This window comes from Streptopelia decaocto (assembly GCF_964273445.1).
Source record: "Streptopelia decaocto genome assembly, chromosome: 1".
In the NCBI taxonomy this organism is placed as follows: Eukaryota; Metazoa; Chordata; class Aves; order Columbiformes; family Columbidae; genus Streptopelia; species Streptopelia decaocto.
Window position 1 is genome coordinate 207,844,495 of NC_138663.1, and position 18,892 is coordinate 207,863,386.

The 18,892-nt window shown below is 46.9% G+C and overlaps 1 protein-coding gene across 1 annotated transcript in view; it reads left to right on the plus strand.

Moving 5' to 3' along the window:
* Nucleotides 1-18,892, plus strand: part of GAB2 (GRB2 associated binding protein 2) — a 105,365-nt gene that overhangs the window by 7,500 nt on the left and 78,973 nt on the right. The window lies entirely within an intron of this gene.

Here is an 18,892-nt window from a genome sequence, read left to right on the forward strand (position 1 = left end):
GAGGCACGGAGCAAGTCGGTGGTTTGGCTTCACTTGTGTTCAGTGTCATTCCCACAGCTGGGAACTCAGTTTGGCTTTCTCTCCTCTACCTGAGCCAGAGGTTTCCGAGCTGCTCGCAGGCTGATGGTTTAATGTGTGATGCTATGGAAAGGGCTTGCAGCCGGGCCGCAGAAGTACATAGTGCTTACAGCAGGAATTTAGACGGCGAGGGTGCCAAGGTCATCTGGGGGCTCTCTGAGATGAATACATCCAAAAAACTTGGAAATTACTGCTTTTAGTATAAACTGCCCTTTCTTCCAGCACTCCATGCAAGTCTTGGGAGTCTCACTTCCCTATCGTAATGCTTAGGTGGGTCTTACACTTTGTCATCACTATTTACTGCTGTATTTATTTTATTGTGGGAGGTGGGAGAAATGAGAAGGAGAGAGTTTGACTTCACGGTGAGTGGAGAGCAGCAATAGAGCTGACAGGTTTTTGAACTGCTGTCATTCTGCACTGCCTCTCCTTCACTTCTCAGCCATTCTCCGTGGGATAGTCCCAACCTGACAAGGATTTGGTTCAAAAAAAACCCCACTAAGTTCAGAATCAACAGTATGCAAATGCTTATTAACCCCCACCGTCCTTTGGCTGGGTGATTTTATGGCGTTTTAATTGCGGCACACCTAGGCGTATCGTTTGGCCAAGAGGTGTCGTGTAAATACAGGTTGCTGTGATTTCCTCACCCAGAGCTGCGAGCGGGACACCTGTCCCTGTCACCACGGCTGGTGAGAGCCTGGCCCATGCCACCACCTGGAACACCTGGCTCTGGAGAGGCCCCCAAAACTGCCGAGCATCCCCAAAGTCTCCTGGAGCATCCTGGAGCTCTGCTATGGGCACCCAGAGTCGTGCTCATGTGGGTGAATCCAGGAGCAGACCTACCCTCCAAAGTTCCATTTGTTGTCTCCCCAGTCTAGCAATGGTTCCTGTAATTCCGCTTTAAATGGTGGAAATAGCTTGAGAAAGAAAAACCCCTACTCTTGTTTGCACATCAGATCATCTCTGTGCCTGTTCTCTGGTCCTTCCCAGCACACACTCGAAAGGAACCAGGCGAGTAAAAGCTGAGTTAGGGTTTTATTTGCCTTTTCCAGTCTCTCATCCCAGCCGAGAAGTCAGTGTTGTTAGAAATGACTAGTTTACACGCTTGCACACCACGATGTAAATACCCCATCGTGGCTGGATGCTTTTAGGCAAAAGCTTTTGGAGTTGCTGGTGCAAAGCGGTCCAGGTCCCTCTCTCTCACAGAGGGACACGTGGGTTTGCTTCTTCTTCAGCTTTTCCAGCCTAAATCTGGAGAAACTGGATCAGCACCTAAACACTCTGGTGCCAAGTGAAACCAGTTTAGTGGTTATCACGGGTTAAACCAGCAGCAAATTCGCAGTGAACACAAGAGGCTGTAAAGATGCAGTCAGTGCAGAGCATCCCTTTTCTTTCTCATTCACCATTAGCAGCAGAAAAGGCGAATATTCAGCATTGCGGAAAACAGACCTGAGGCTTCAAGAAGCCATCCAGAACATGTACGTGCCTCCAAGCAAACACGCTTGCACCTCAGATATGCCTGCAAGGACCTGGTTTTAAAATGTACAAAGAATTCCTCAAGGTCAGCACACAAACCCGTGCAGTGCAATTGTTCCTATGTCATCCATCATATCTAACCACACAGCAACTTAAATATGTGTGGTGTTCATATTAATATTAACATCGATATTAATATTAATATTATTAATAATAATAAATAAAAATCAGCCTCGGTCCAAATAAAGCTCATGGTCATCATCATCTTGCAATCTGTGCCTTTAAAGGACGGGAGGAAAATATGAGTGCTGGAAGCATATGTTTCTTGCTGTGTGAGATAGCCAATGGTGCCTGTTTTTCCAATGAATCTGGAATAATTTGATGCCAGCAACCTAGGGGGGGATTTCATCTCTGGATTTATCTTTTCATATTCAATTCTTTTTTTTCTGAGCTCTTGCGCAGTTTTCCTGGAGAAGGTCACGATCTGGGAAGCCTTGCATCAGGCTGGTTGTCTGCATTACGCTAATGCCTAGAAATGAACTTCTCTGTCCAAAATGTGAATATTCTCACCCCAAAATGATGCCTGCTCAGGATGGGAGGTTCACTTTTTGGGCCAGAAATTGGTCATTTTTATTTATAGTTGAAATCTGGCTTGGAGGTAGGATCGGTTGAGGACAGCTCTTAGACATTTCTGCATTAAGTGTTGAGATTGCTTCGTCCTTTCCATTGCTTGGAAAGCTTTTCCATCTCTGCTTGCTCTGGGCTCTTCTTCACATGGCCTCTGAGTTTTTCAATCCTGTATGTTCAGTCTCTCTTTTTCCTATAATCTATTGGCAGAAATGCCTTGTGTTCATTTGTTGTATTATTTCTTTTGCTCCCCAATGCCTTTTTAACACGTCCAAAATATTTCCATCGTGTCTCCTGGATCTAAGATGCTGTCCTAATAGCATCTCAGTACTGTGATGCATCTTATTCCATTTAAACCTGGTATTTTCCAAAGGCGTTTGCTTTGGAAGGCATTTAGACATCTCTTTGGTGGAGTTCCAGCTCCTGCATCCATATGGTAAAATGGAAATAACATTTTGAGTCAAAGATTTGTGGTCTTTTGAATTTTGTAGGCTTTTGGTGATTAAGTTTTGCTGATGATCGCAGCTGCCGCCTCGCCCATTCAGGTTCCCCACTGACCTAATGAACATCCCTGTGGACTTCTGTGTGACTGCCAAAGGATGAAAGTTGGCTTGCTAAACAAACTCCTTGGCCACTTAATGCAATACCCGAATGGGGACTACATCTCATTTCCAGAACTGATTACTAAACCTTCCTTTCCTTCCTTTTTTCTGGTGACGCTGAAGTGTCTTTGAAATTTTCAGCTTCAGAGAGCTGTGTCATGAGTACTTTGTAGGTCTGGCACTGCTGTTGAACTGGGCGATATTTGTGTTTGTCTGCATTTCTTTATCTCATAGTAATCATAGAATCATGGAATCATAGAGTAGTTCGGGTTGGAAGGGACCTTCAAAGCTCATCCAGTGCCACCCCTGCCATGAGCAGGGACATCTTCACCAGCTCAGGTTGCTCAGAGCCCCATCCAGCCTGGCCTGGGATGTCTCCAGGGACGAGGCCATGTCAGTAACCATGTTAAATGGGGGTTACCAGTCTTTGTTACCGATCTGTTCTGCAGATCTTCATCCACATACTTACTTAAGCATCTTTTTGGGTTTTTTTGTTGTTTATTTGTAGTGGGACATGGTATTTGACAAGCTCTTGGCTTGAAACAGTGCCCCATGGAAAAGGGGGGATGTGAGGGGTGACAGGGAGTGTGTTGGGTCCTCCTGGGTGTGCTAAGGGGAAGGAGATGCTGAGAAATGATTCAGCCTCATCCCTGGGGGAACCTACACACTGGAGATGGAGGTTTCAACCTAGCCCTGTCCATATGGATCCCTCTCTGAGTGTTCTGTGTGTGTGGAGTGAGGCAGGACGGGGAGCAGCGAGGTTTCCTGCTGGCGATCAGGACTTTATCCTGCAGCAATGCGTGTGTGGGTGGACCTCTGACACCAGAGTCTTTAGAGAAGGGTGACGAGAGTGATGAGGAGCCTGGGAAAGCTTTACGTGACAGGCCTCCAAAACAGCGAGGGACGGCCACCTTCCAAAGCAAGTGAATGAGAAAGTGCTCTGATAAAAGCCCCCAGGGCTGCTGTCCATGCAAAGGGGCCCCAGTGTTTTAGCTTGGCTTGTGGGACCTCTTCTGGGAGGACCCCAAGGTCCTTCTCCCAGGAGGTGGCCCAAAGAGTTTGGCAAATCACCAAAGAAAGGGATGTCCCACCCCAAAACCTAAACCCATTCATGGAGAGGTGGGATTTGCACTCAGGAGAGGTAATAAGATGTTTCTGATCCCTCCATGTCAAACCTAGAAGGGGAGCCAGTCACAGATGTTCATGCTTGCAAGATCTTTTTGTCTCCCTCAGCAAATTCTGCCTCCGCTATAGATGTGTGATGGGACAGAAACATACCTCCTCCTACCAACTCTGAATTTGCACTTTTTAAAGGAGACGAGATGAGTAATGCAAATATTCACAGTGGTAGAAGCTGATACCATGAAGAAAACATGGGAAATGAAAAAAAAAAAATCAATGTTTTGAGGTTGAAACCACTCAACCAGTTGAGGACACGTCTTTCCTAGTGATGGGGCTCCCTCCACATGCCTTTTCAGAGAGATCCCACCTGCAATGGGGTGTGCTTTGGTCTGAGACTAGCTAGACCCAGCACCATAGCCATGGTGTTGCTCCCAGAGCCACCTTTTGAGCTTTGGCCTTGCATTCCCTTCAAAGTCAATCTGAGGGAGGACCTGAGAGGATCAAGCTGTTGTCTCAAACACTTGCAAAACACGTTGGCTGAGGCTTCGACTGGGAATCAATCAATACACTCTTTTTAGCATCAAATCAGTACAGCCAGCTGGCGTGTAGACAGGCTGATGTATCATGTGCTGTCACAGGGAGGTGTACTGGGGAGTGAGGTTTTAAGACGGAGCTATGTGTGGAGAAGAAGTTTATCTAGTGGGTTTTTTTCATACAGAAGGTGCTTCACGTGCAGCAGAAGGCAGAGTGTCTTGCAAGTTGGTGTCATGAACGATGCTTCACAAAATACTCTGTGTTCAATGGTGTGTGTTAGATGTTCGAGGTGGAGCTAAAAATTAGTATTTGTTTGAGGCAGATAGAAACTGGACCTCATAGAATCATAGAATAGTTTGGGTTGAAGGGACCTTCAAAGCTCATCCAGTCCAATGAGCAGGGACATCTTCACCAGCTCAGGTCGCTCAGAGCCCCGTCCAGCCTGGCCTGGGATGTCTCCAGGGATGGTTCATCCACCACCTCTCTGGCCAACCTGGGACAGGCTCTCACCACCCTCAGGGGCAACAATTTTCTTCTTCATATCTAGTCTGAATCTCCCTCCTTTAGTTTAAAACCATCAAACCTTGTTCTATCACAACAGGCCCTGCTCAAAAGTCTGTCCCAAACTTTCTTATCAGCCCGTTTTAAGTACAGAAAGGCCACACTAAGGTCTCCCTGAAGCTTCTCTTCTCCAGCTGAACACCCCAACTCTCTCAGCCTGTCCTCCCAGCAGAGCTGTTCCAGCCTCGCATCATTCCTGTGGCTCCTCTGGCCCCTCTCCAGCAGGTCCATGTGTGTCCTGTGCTGAGGACCCAGAGCTGGACCAGCACTGCAGGGGGGTCTCACCAGAGCAGAGCAGGGGGCAGAATCCCCTCCCTCCACCTGCTGATCACAGTCCTTTTAATGCAGCTCAAGATAGATTTGCCTTCTGGACCGCATTGGTCTGAGCTGGAACTGAAAAACGGACTTAAAGTAAATTGTCCTGTGCTGCATATAGGATGTTTATGAGGCTTTTTGTATGAGTTTTTAGTTAACCAGGGTGTTTGATGAAAATATGCTGTTGGTGATGTGTCTCTGTCCATCCTGTTTCTTGGACGAGTCTGCCGTGACCCACTCAGTGCTGTTAAATGTTAAATGTTAAATGTCATTAAGGCTGGGTGGCGTGAAGCACGGACCTGCCTCTCTGATGTGCTCATAATTTCAGATAGGATCAAGTTGTTGAGTACCACTTGGGGATGAGAAGCTTCAGGATTTGCATTTGTAATTAAGAAGAAACGCTTTTTAAAGACTATTCTTTGCATTTCTTTGTACCTGAAGCCTCCCACTAACCAACCATAGCTCCGTTTGTGGAGGAAGGTGAGAAGCCAGAACAACGTGTTTGGGGTTTACACGCTTCCCTCTGCTGCGTGCGTTACTGCTGAACCAGCTGTGACTTAGGCAAGGTTTAACCTTTCTTTAGTGTGGAAGGGCCTAGCCAAAACCGAGGATTTTTTCCTTCAAAGCATGGGAAAGTTTTGATTAATTAGATACTTAAAAAAAATAAAATCAGTTTGCTAGAAAACCAGACACCAAGACATGATCAGAAACGCAGCTGCAGTGCTCCCCAAGTTGTATCTCAGATATCCATTCCTAGTCTGTGTATATTTTGTATTCCTCAGTATTACAATATCTGCTTTTCACATTTTCACAGAATCACAGAATTCCCACCTTTATCCTTTTGTACCTAAAGCCCAGTGGTGTGAGCTGGGCTTGGGTTCTTTTTCTTTCTCCCAAGCTTTGGTCCTTGCACTTTCAACTCTCTCATGAATATTGATCCACCTACCCTGAATATTGCAGGGTCTTGGCATTATAGCACAGAGGTGTGTTGCAAACACAAATGGTTTTAGCCTTGCACATCCCAATAGAGAAGAAAGTTGGTGCAAGGGGTTGGACACCCCATGGGTGTCATCACCTTTTTGCTGCCAGGTTGCATGCCAGGGTCTTTGCTGTCACTGCTTTATAAGTAGGAAATTAAAGTGTATGTGGATTAAGTGAATCTTCTGGAATCTGTAACAAGTCCCTAGAGTCATAGAACAGTTTGGGTTGGGAGGGATCTCCCAAGCTCATCCAGTGCCACCCCTGCCATGAGTAGGGACATCTTCACCAGCTCAGGTTGCTCAGAGCCCCATCCAGCCTGGCCTGGGATGTCCACCACCTCTCTGGACAACCTGGGACAGGCTCTCACCACCCTCAGTGTAAAAAATTCCATCACAGAGCTGGGAACTGGACACCAACATCCTTCAGTCCCATCTTCACCTCACCCATTTCTGAGCGGCATCCTGATGCGCTTTGTCCCTACTGTCTCGTGTTGAGAAAGCCCATGTTTCTTAAGCCTAGTTCACCTTATGTGTGCCCTGAAGTCCATTGGATGAGGTTAGGAGTTAATTCAGCCTGTTTAAGGACTCAGTTCGGTTGCCAAATGGGAAAATCTGATGAGCAAAAAGTGGATCAGATGTGGGAAAGGAGGAGCAAAAGGCGAGTGGTCATTGCCGGCACTCAGTTTGTTGTGGGCTTGGCAGTGGGTTTTGGCCACTTTGGGTGTAAACACGTGGCAGTGCACATGTGTGTGCTGGTAGGTGGACTCGGTTGGGTAACAAGAGCAAATCTTGCTCTGCTTTTGAGAGGCCAAGTCTAAAACATGGTGTAAGAACCATGTGTATAATTTTGTACAGTGAGACAGTAATTTACTTTGCTGTTTTGCCCATCAGTGCAACAGCTAGAGACTGTTAAGATAATTTAGTGGTGGTTTGTGGTTATAAATACATTTCCATTGTGACTAAGGATTCTAATAGATATTAAATTCAGCCAAGGGGGTTTTAGTATTTTATTATTTTTTTATTGCGCACTCCCCAGTGTTTCTGTTTTGACTTATTAATCTTAAGGAATAAGACGAGGGATGGCTGTTAAATGTTTTTTTTAATGTATAAAATAGGAGTTGTAAAAGAAAAACAAACAAAAAGAAACACAAAACCAAACATACACTGGATGATGTAATTAATTTAGTGCAATCCCCTTGTTCAACAGTGGGGCTCTGGGGCGTCCTGCTCTTGGCTGGTGATACTACAGGTATGTTGGGTGTTGTGTAAAGCTATTGTAGTGCAATTCTTTGTCATAGCCATGTTTTCCGCTTGGAATATTTTGGTCAAAAGGGAAAATAGTCTTCTCTATCCATCTTGGTCTCATGCAAGATAAGTTGCGCAAAATTAAGAACTGACTTTTGAAATTTAAACACGACTGTATCCAAATGTCAAGGTGCCCACATAGCAGATCAGGACCTCAAAAACCCCCAGGACTTCAGCCATGGGTTTCCAGCCATGTCCTGCATCCATTTGAAGATCTCCCTTCCACCGCTGAGAAGCAAGCAGTGTGAGAAGCGATGTGATCTGCTGTGGGAATGCCTCGTCTCTTCTACTCTGATGTCTTAATCTGAGTAATAACAACAAGAAGTTTGAAGGCTTAGCGTGGAATTGGATAGCTCTCCAAAAATAGGCCCTCCCTGGAGATATCTCCTGCTTCCTGCTGGGCTGGAAAAGCTGTGCTGACAGCCTTCGCACTTGGATATTTAGGCATCTCCTGGAACCTAGAGCATGAAGGAATGCAAAATAATAGAGGAAATCAGTCAAACTTCTTAAATTTCAGAAGAGCATTTGGACTGAGCTTCAGAAAGTGTTCCCCGCCCCCCAGCTGCTGCATAGAAAGGCACCTGAGCCAAACCCCAATATTTACAAATATTTTTGAGACTTTCCAGGTCTTGGAGCTCAAAAGATGTTGAGATCTTCCAGACTAGACCCTCTTTCTCTAAATAATAGGTCTTGGCTGGAGTGACTCTATGCCCCTGGAAAGTGTGGACCCCAAACAGTGCTCCTTCACCCAGAGCTGGGTTGGCTCCAGCTCTGTCTTCATGTGCTCAGAAGTGGGGGAAGGCGTTGCATTTTAAAAAAATAAATAAATAAATAAAGCAACAAACTTCTGTTATTTTGTCATGTTGGAATGTCTCTGTCAGTCTCAAGGAATAGCTGATACCATCTGGAGTATCTTAGGAGTTTGTCATCGGGAGCTTTATCTTCACTCGCCCTTGGGCTGAGCCTGAAGGTGACAAGCTCTGGGGTTTCCTCTCCCGAGCTCTTCACAGGCTGCATGTTTTGCTTCCCTCATCTTTCCATTTTATTTTAGTCTTCCTCCCTCCTTTTCATCTAATTCCTAACATTTAGGGAGTTGTCAGCGTGAACTTCCTTTTCCCAGTGTGTGGCTTGTATTTTGCTCAATGAGGATCTGGCTTTATGGCACTGAGTAGAGCCACCTCTGCAAGTTATGAGGAAGAAATTTTTCACACTCAGAGTGGTGAGAGCTTGTCCCAGGTTGCCCAGAGAGGTGGTGGATGAACCATCCCTGGAGACATCCCAGGCCAGGCTGGACGGGGCTCTGAGCAACCTGAGCTGGTGAAGATGTCCCTGCTCATGGCAGGGGTGGCACTGGATGAGCTTTGAAGGTCCCTTCAACCCAAACTGTTCTATCATTCTGTGAAGTCCATCTTAAGATGAGTAGGAATGAGGACAGATAGACTGACATGACCATCCCTGTGCTTCAGAGCATCCCAGAAACCCACCCTGGAACTCCACCTCGACACACAGCCGTGCATGAGGAGCAAACCCCCATTCCAAGCACAATTCCACAAAACCAAGGGCAAGACACAAAAAAACTGCTATTATTAACCTGAGTCGACACGTGGTTGGCCTGGGCTTGGGAAGTTCGAAAAATCTACATTTCCAAAGCAGTTGGATTAGAGATTTTAGTGTGAAACACTTCCCTTCATCCTCTGGCCTTAAGGTTTCCACAGGGATTACTGGGCTGATGCGGGCAGCTGGTATTTCACCCCACTGTCTCCCCAAACACCAGCACCAGCTCTAAAACCCGTGTTGGAAACAGCAGTTCAGAAACTCAGTCTCAACCTTTCCCGGTTTGTTTTTCCCATCTGTTTTTAACAGCGTGTTCTTGCCACTTGGACCTTTCTGGACTCGATCTTGTGATCCCTGATGTAGTATGACATTTCCAGTTTATTAGGAATGCTTTTGTTTATTTGCTGGGTGGGTTTTTTTTTCTTTCTTTTCCTTTTTTTTTCCCTTTTCCCTAGGTTGTGTGGAGGCTTTCTGCCTCGGCTGCCAATACAAACGTCCTCTCTGTGCCGGGAGGTGCCACCCACACCCGTCCTCTCTGAAATCAGGACAGTTATCTCAGCAGTTGCAAGTCCTTTGAGTGGTCTGGGAGCTCTTATTAAACAAAAAGTGAAGCTGATTACTTTTTTTATGGCTTTTTCTATCATTTTGCACTTGCTTCTAGAGAGCTGAAGCAAGCGAGTTTTTAAAAACCTGTTGTCTTTGTTTTTTGACTCTCTTGAGGAAAACCAGCAAGAAGGGACTCAGGGCTTGAGTTTGCTGGTGGCATTTTCCATTTACCCAGCCGGTCTCTACTTTTCTTAGCAGATTGAGTGCATTGTCTGTTGCACACAAGCGGGAGTTCACTTCTAAACCAAAGGTGGCTGGACCAGCCTTCACGTTGCTCCATCTTTCCATTTCGTGTAGAAATCACTGCACTTCTCTCCAGCAGTGGATAAATATCGTCAATAGATGATTATCAGTGACAGAGCAACACTTGGGATTGTGGTAGTAGTGTGCTGCTCTCCGTAACCTACACATCCTTCTCTAAAAACTCCCTTGTTCTCATTGAAATAAATCAAGTGATACCTTTCAGAGACCTGGATTCACTTCCTGACTGATACAAATCCCACTGTAAGACTTCAAAGATGCTTATTTGCCTTTTTAAAGTGCTTTCAGCTGTACCGTACCAGCCTATGGTGGTGTGAGAAACTGCAATCGGAGTCCACAGCGCTGGTGTTTCCTGGGGGTTTGCATCAAAAAGCATTTTTTAAATGGGTGGGAGACTCCTGGGAGGATCTGGCTGCAGGAGGATGGGGCTCATGATGGTGTGGGCTCCCATGCTTCCCACCAGAAGGAGCAGGAGCTCCAAGTCATCTTTCTGGCCCATGGGTGAGGAAGAAATGGGGGACAGATTGAGCATCTCTGTCAGGCTTGCATTCTGAACCAAATCTCAGTTACGTTCTAAGCCAGGAGGGTAAATCTAACAAGGCCCACGTGGCTGCAACAAGCCAGGAGCAGAGATTAAGCTGATTTGTTTTGGGTTGGCTGAGCTTGCTCTTCAGTAAAGCTTCAGGACCAAATCTTTGGTTGCCGTGACCTGTGAAGGATCCTTTGATCAAGTGAGGGTGCTGCTGAACCCCTTTCCGGCACCCGTGATCTTGTACAAACACAACCCACAATCACAGTCAGTTGGCCAGTGTCTGGGAAATCTTGGTTCTTTGCCTTCAGGAGCAGAATTCGGGTCTGTAACCATAAGGGTTTGCAAACAGAAATCATTCCACAGTCAAAACTACCCCCAAAAAGCTCTGAAAGTCCCAGAGAGCTCAGAACCGCTGTGTCTGCGTTTTGATTCTTTAAACGTTGGCCTTCCCAGGAAAGCAGAGATCCCTCCGGAGACCCCGCGGCTCTGATTGCTTCCAGCCAAGCAGCAGGGGCACATTTCTGTCCGGTGAATCTGGTTTCTGCATCAGCTTTCCCAGAAACCAGCCTTCACCTCGCTCCGTCTTTCCATTTTGAGCAGAAATCGCTGCGCTTGCCTCCAGCGCTGGAGGGATATCATCAACAGATGAGTTTCGATGGCAGAGTTATACTTGCTCTAAGGCAAAATGAGCTTTTTAATATCCTCCCCCAAATGAACTGGAGTCCGTGCCCACTCCCAGGGGTTGCCTGGGACGTGATTTGGGCAGCATCTGCCCAAGGATGCTCCCAAAGACCTTTCCTCCTCCCATGCAGGTTAAAATTTGCTGGTACCCAGCAACACCAAGGTGAATCTCATCTTCCTGTTGCATTAATTAGTCTAGTTTAATGGTGTATGCTGTAGAAATCAAAGGAGCCAGCTATAAAAAGGACTGATTGCAAATGCAGGTGATTTGGAGTGGGGTCAGGAGGACAAGCAGTCGGTCCTTAGCTGTGCCGCCCCGTCTGGATTCACGACCACAGGATACAGAGGATGAAACACCAGGCCATACCAGACCGCTTGGATGGATTCATCCGACTTGTTGCGATACGCTGAATTAACCTTTATGGGGTTATTTTTAACACTGGGGAAGGCCTTGTCTGCTGGAAATAAAAGTGATCGATATGCACTCGGGGTCCCTGTCTGGTGTGAAATGGCTCCGTGATGGATTTGCATCACAGAGCCCTTGACCGTCACCATCCAGGGGAGCTCAGGGGGGAATGAGGATGGGGCAGAATTTCCCTCTGGAGGCTTTTGCCCCGGGGATGCTGGGGCTTCATGCCCTCTCCAGTTTGGCCTTCATCCTGCAGCAGGATATTAAAAATAATAGGGTTTTCTCATCCTCGTGGTCGTTTTGTGAGCCAGCCTCTAACAGTGTCCCTCCTTCCCCAGGGGAAGCGGCTGCTAATTTATTTTGTTCACTTGTTAGACTTGCTGTCCTCCCTGCCAGAGGATTTCTGAACAAGGTTTTCAATATTCATAGACTTAACTATGTCATGAAAAAGGGGCCATTAGTTCCTCCAGTTTGATCTCAGATCATTAACTCCGCACTACTGTTTTCCTTTGCCATCTTTTATTCTCCCTGTCCTTTCTAAGTGCTGTTTGTTTTCTTTATCACTCTGTGTATCCTTTCAGCAATAGCACCAGCATATTTATTAGTATTAATTGGCATATGTGCAACAAATGTCACGTAAGGATCACAGAAGCCGTTGCCCTGGAGAAATCAGTGTATTTATCCCACATGGGGAATCAGAGGCACCAAAGAAACCAGATGGGCATCAGCTGCAGGCATGCCCTGATGAAGACGGCCGTGATTTCTTCCTAAAAGGTAGTTTGGACCTGGCAATCGTTGGCACATGCTTGCTTTGAGCTAATTCAGCTGTACCCTGGAGACCGGGTCTTTATTCCAGCAATCTTCCCAGCTTTCGTGCCACCTTCAATCCTGCAACGTGTGTCGCTCCCGCCCCGTCGTGCCACCCAAAACCTCCCAGTCCATAGTGGGCTGGAGCGGTGCTGAGGCAAAAAAAGGGGGAAAAATAATAATAATAATAGGAGAGACCTGTTCTGGAGATGATAATGATAATAATTTTCTCGAGGTGTCATTTCAGAGCTACATATTAAGGTCTAAAAGCAAAGCAGGCAGAAGGACCGAAGCTGAGGCTTTGTGCTGAATTGGAAAGTAGAAGTAAAGCCAAGAGGGCAAAAAGGAAGACTGAAGTCCTTTTTTTTAATTATTATTATATTTTTACCCCACTGTGCTGCCTCTCAGTCTTGAAGGGGGACAATAGGCACTTGTTCCCAGTAAACATCGCCCAGCCCGTGCTGTGGAAGGGGCTGGGAAGGGGCTCAGCTCGCCCGCGTCCCGCTGCGCCCCGGGAGTTTATTTTTCCAGCTCTCCTACTCAGAAACACTTGGCTAAAGGAAAAATTGTGGAGGAGGTTTAGCTCAAGTGAGCACAAAAACATGTGTCCTGGTAGTATATTGCTTGCCGAGTGGTGGGGTTTTTGTTGTTTTTTTGAGTCTTTCTTTTTGTTTCTTTCGTCTTTTTTTAAGAGTATCTGAGAACTTGGGAATCATGTGAGGAGGGTGGGGGTGATGCTTTTCAGATGGGCACAGGGCTGTGTAAATACAAGGAAGGGAAATCTTTTCTGACTGATGCAAGTTCTCCCAGCCTGTTTTTTCTCCTCTTCAAACTGCTTCTTTGGTGAACAAGTATGAGAACGGCAGAGCCGAAGCCTTTTTAAAAGCCTTAACTAAACACCCTACCTTAAGCTACCTTTGTCCCTAGGGTGATAACCCATCCTCTTCCCATGAACCCCAGAATCCCAGAACCCCCAAAGGTTGGACTTGATGATTTCTGAGGTCTTTTCCAACCCGGTCGATTCTGTGATTCAGACATCCCTGCACAAGGAAAGGGGCTGCAGTGTCACACCAAGTCCTTGCCCCACAACCCAGTCACCATGGGAAAATAGGGGAGAAGAAAGATGCAAGAAAAGTCGTGTTGGAGACTTCAAAACTGGGGAACAAAGAGCTGTCCCCTTCCCTCTATCCCCAGTTTCCTCCTCCACACAATCTCCTCTCTCCTGCCCTCTGCAAGTTAAAACGTTGCTTGATCAAGAGACAAGATGCTGAGCAAACAAATCGCAGGTCAAAGTCTCCCACTCCTTCCCCCCGGCCACGTTCCCATCCGCACATTTTTGTGCGCCATCCCCGCTGCCTTTTCCCATGCCCTTTTCGGGGGAGCAGGGCTGGTACACTGGCTGTCAGCCCCGCAGATGTGAGCTGAGCTGCTTTTTTGGCAGGCAAAGAAGGGGGTTGTTTGGGGAACGGCTCGAAAATCTGGGCAGATGGTTTCTACCCTTTGCCGTGAGCTGGGCTCAGCAGAGTTGTTCTCGAAGGGAAAACGATGGCGCGGCGCCGTTTGAATGGTTGCAGGTGCTGATGTTCAAATCAAATCCGTGCTAAACTCTTTCTTGGGTTTGTGCGGTGGCAACGGAGTGAGAAATATATCCCCTGTGGGGATGTGAGCGAGGAGCAATGCACGTGGATTTGTCTGCCCTGGGGTGGTGCATCCCAAAGGGGAGCGGTGAAGCTGGTCTGGTAGCAAGGTGGGGGCTGTAAAAATATGTTAGATGGAAACCTTCAGCATGTTGAGACAGCTGTGTTAGGAAAAGAAGGAAACACAGGATTTTAGCAATTTTGGAAAGGGAAACAGAATATCATGGGTGTGTCTGTCATGGGGCAGTGGGTTAGCAAGGTGATTGCCTTCTGGCTTTATCCTTTTCCCTGTGACACTGGGACTATTTACTGATCAAACCACCTTGTGAAGTTAAATTCACACCACACAAGGAGGCTGGTGAGCTCCAGCTGATGTCTCAAGCCGGTGTGATGGGCCTGAGTGAAGTGAGCCTGAGGGTATCGCTCTGGAAGGTGGGGAGGTAGCGATGCAGAACCACTGCTGCATCTGCTAGTCCTTGACATCTGTGCTGCCTTGGCCAACAAATAAAATCCATGACCCAGATAAAGGCAGAGATGAAGGTTTGCAAACTGGCTTATTCCACTGAGTTTCAAGCACCTGCCGTAGCCAGCTGAGTTCTCCTTGGGCTCTTTCTCTAGACAGTTATTTTGTTTTCTGGCCTGGAGCTGATAGAAGGACACTAAATGAGGATTTAATAGTGAACTGACTCATCTTGATTTGATCATGCTACAGGCATGCAAGTCAAATCACCGTCTAGGAGGCTGTGTGTGTGAGACTGTGGTGATGCCCACTCATGGATGAGGAGAGCTGTGGTCTTTACATTCACGAGCCATTCCCAGGATGGGACATCCCATAAGCTGGTTTCTAGCTGCTCCAGTTGGTTATCCTGAGGACTTTGCAGTTTCTTTTATGCCTGCTGTGGGATTGACCTGAGGTCATTGGGTTACCCTGGGGTAAAAGATGATGATCCCATGTGAATCCATGGGAGGTGCTGGAGGGAGTTGAGAGAAGGGAACGGAGCTGGGGAAGGGGCTGGAGCACAAGTGTGATGGGAGCGGCTGAGGGACCTGGGAGGTTCAGCAGGAGAACAGGAGCTGAGGGGAGACCTTCTGATCTCTGAACTGCCTGAAAGGAGCTTGGAGCATGGAGGGTGTTGGTCTCTTCTCCAGCTGACAAGTGATAGGACGAGAGAAAATGGCTTCAAGTTGTACCAGGGGAGGTTTAGATTGGATATTGGGAACAATTTCTTCCTAGAAAGGGTTGTTGGGCATTGGAACAGGTTGCCCAGGGCAGTGGTGGAGTCACTGTCCCTGGACGGATTTAAAAGACACGTAGATGAGGTTCTTAGGGACATGGGTTAGTGCTAGAGTCACCATCCCTGGAGGGGTTGAACAGACAAGGAGATGAGGTTCTCGGGGACATAGTTCAGTGCCAGTGTTGGGTTATCATAGAAGCACAGAATGTCCTGAGTTGGAAGGGACCCACAAGGATCATTGAGTCCAACTCCTGTCCCTGCACAGGACAACCCCACAGTTCACACCGTGTGTCTGAGGACGTTGTCCAGTCTCTTCTTGAACACTGTCAGGTTGGGGCTGTGACACCTCCCTGGGGAGCCTGTTCCAGTGTCCAGGACCCTCTGGGTGAAGAACCTTTTCCTCATGTCCAACCTGAACCTCCCCTGGCACATCTTCCTGCCATTCCGTCGCGTTCTGTCACTGGTCACTAAAGAGAAGTGTTCGGTGCCTGTCCCTCCCACTCCCCTTGTGAGAAAGTTTGGACTTGATGATCTCTGAGGTCTTTTCTAACCCAGTCAATTCTGTGATTCTGTGATTGTGTGAAGCTGTAACCACAATGATTTATCCCCTCCAGATGACAGAGCTCTGCACTAGTCTGCTGGGCTCAGAGATACACAGGCAAGGGTGCCAAGTCTTTTGAAAACTAATTATGTTTTTATAGTGTCATTTTCTTCTTGTTTTCATCCTCTCCCCCACTTTTCAATTGGCTGATAAGTACCATCTCTGAAGGTGCTTCTCAGAAAGCATCGTTAGATGTCTAACATTGTCCTTGATTTGTTTCTATTTGCTTTATTAATATTTTTGGAGAAACCATCATCTACTAGAGTACAAAATTGATCTGAGGTAAAAGGAACCAACTTGGACATTTGCATGAAGATCTAAAAGGACAAGACCCAGTCTAATCTCAGTGGCTGCAAGATGTCATCTTGGAGTATGATGGTTTAGACTGACTTTTCAAAAGGATGTCTGAAGATGGTGGGAAATCCAGCAGAAGTTGGGCATCCCACTCTCCTACACCTATCTAGAAAATCATGTAGGAACAACAGTTTATCTCTGGCAGCTCCCTGCTGATGAGATCCTCATCAGCTGCTCATCCCTCACCTCCTGCCCTGTGCCTTCAGAGACTGCACATCCCAGAGAAATGCTGGGTAAAATGGGTGATTTCCTCTCTTAAGAAGCCTAGAAGCTGGACTTATTTTACATCAAGTGCTAATGGTGTAAAATCTTGAATAGAGAGGTCAATGTGAGCTGCTAGACTATCTCAGCAGAGAAGGAGAAAGGGACTTTCACTTCTCGTATCCCTACCTTGCCACTTCCGAAGTCTTCCCGCATGGCTCAGTCAAACCAGTCCTTTCCCCAAGAGCACACACAGTGGAAATCTGACTATTCGGCTTCTTCCTGCAGCTTTTGTTGCTTCATCGGGTCCGAAGTGTTGACTCATCAGTCTTTCTTCACGTGATTCCCTCAAAATAGCTCTCCTCGGGCAGACGGCGTGAGGACTGGGCAGCCTCGTTGGCACAACTTCTCTCTGAGAAGCTGCCGTAGCAGCTGGTCCCTCTGAGGTGATTCTGGTCTCCAAAGGGTTTTTAGCTTTTCCTAAAAGCATGTAAAGATGTTTTTTTCAGCCGTGTTCTTACCTAAAGGAGGAGAAGTCTTGCGAGTGACTTGAAGATACGGCTGGCGCAGTTGTGTACTGTGTGTCATCTGTGTCTCTAAAATGGTTTGAAATCCTGGATGAAAGGTCACTCATCTTGAAACATCCTTCCTTCCTTCCTCCCGTTGGACACAGTGCCCACAGAAACCCTGACACTGTACGTAAGCTTATAGAATCACAGAACCATAGAATCATAGAATAGTTTCAGTTGGAAGGGACCTTCAGAGGTCCTCTTGCACCACCTCTTGTGATATTATCAAAACCTTTATAATTTAGACTTCTCTTGCCTTTTAGGTTTTCTTTTCTGGAACAAACCCAAGGGTTTCCTGCAAAAGCCCAGGGCGGTTGCCTAGAGCAGCAACTTCTGCTGATCCTGTTCTTTGGGATGACCCCCACCCATTGCTCATGGCTTTCCCAGAGCTCTGGCCCCTCTCTGAACATTTCCACGCCGCCCCGGGTGCCAGCGAGCATCACTGTCTAAGAATGAGAAGTAATTTAGTTCCTAAGCAACCTCTCTCCTGGCCTCTTGCTAAAGAGTGACTTAGCATTTTCCAAAGGAAAGAAAAAAAAAGAGGCTGTGGATATCAGTGTGTCAAGGAAGGTTCTTCTAATGTGCTTAACCCTCCGGATGCCGATTTAACGAGCTTCCACTGAGCACCGGCCAGCTGGGCCACTGCCAAGGGGGTCGGGGTGCTGCAGGAAGCCAAATTCAGCCCATCTGGGAGGAGTTCAAGTAATGATTAAAATCTGTAGCTGCTAGGAGTGTTTCTAGGATCATGAGGACCGGCTTTTTCCTTATTTCTTCTCATTGTTTTCATCTTCTTCCTGACCTTAAGACATTTTGCTGGCTGTTGTCGTTTTATTTCATCTTCTCTCCCACCCTTTCAAAGACCCCTTGAAGTCAACAAATGTCATTTTATAGGGTGTTTCTGCTGTGGTGACTATCGGTTTTATTTCAAATCCATCAGTGCCTAGCCCGAAAAATGAATTAGCAGGTCACATCCATGTCCTAACCATCTCTGTCTATCTGAGATATATTCCTGCCACCTCCATTATAGCTGTACCTCAGTAAATCAAGATCCTTACCATCTTTATCTTTTTCTCATCCCCGTAAGGAAAAGCTTCAGGTGAATTATGATTTTTCCCAGGCTACTATTATAAAGCCAAAGCATTGGACTGAATTTGTACCTTCAGGGTACCCAGCTCTCACATGGGACTTCACAGAATCATAAAATAGTTTGGGTTGGAAGCGACCTTCAAAGGTCCCCCAGTGCCACCCCTGCCATGAGCAGGGACATCTTCACCAGCTCAGGTTGCTCAGAGCCCCGTCCAGCCTGGCCTGGGATGTCTCCAGGGATGGTTCATCCACCACGTCTCCGGCCAACCTGGGACAGGGTCTCACCACCCTCAGGGCAAAAATTTCTTCCTCATGTCTGACCTGAGACTTGCTGACCTGCTGGTTTCAGTTGGTTTCTTCTCCATCAAGGGTCTCAACTCCCCCATTGAGCTGGGAGGTTGGAGGGTGTTGTGTTTTGAGACACAACTGTAAAGGACAAGCAGCTTGACAGGAAGATGTACTAAGTGAGATGGAGGAGATAATCTGCTGGACTCCAGAGCCAGTGTGGCTGGAAGGGACCTCTGGCAATCACCTAGTTCACCTTTCCTAGAGCAAGGTCACCAAGTGCAGATTGCTTAGGATTTTGAGTATCTCCATGGGTGAAGACTCCACAACTTCTCTGGACAGCCTGTGTCAGTGTTTGACCATCTTCACTGTTTGAAAAACAAAACCAAACGAACAAACAAAAAACCTTCCAATTTTTAAATTTAATTTCCTGTATTTTTAGTTTGTGCTCATTGCTCTTGCCCTGTCATTGGGCAC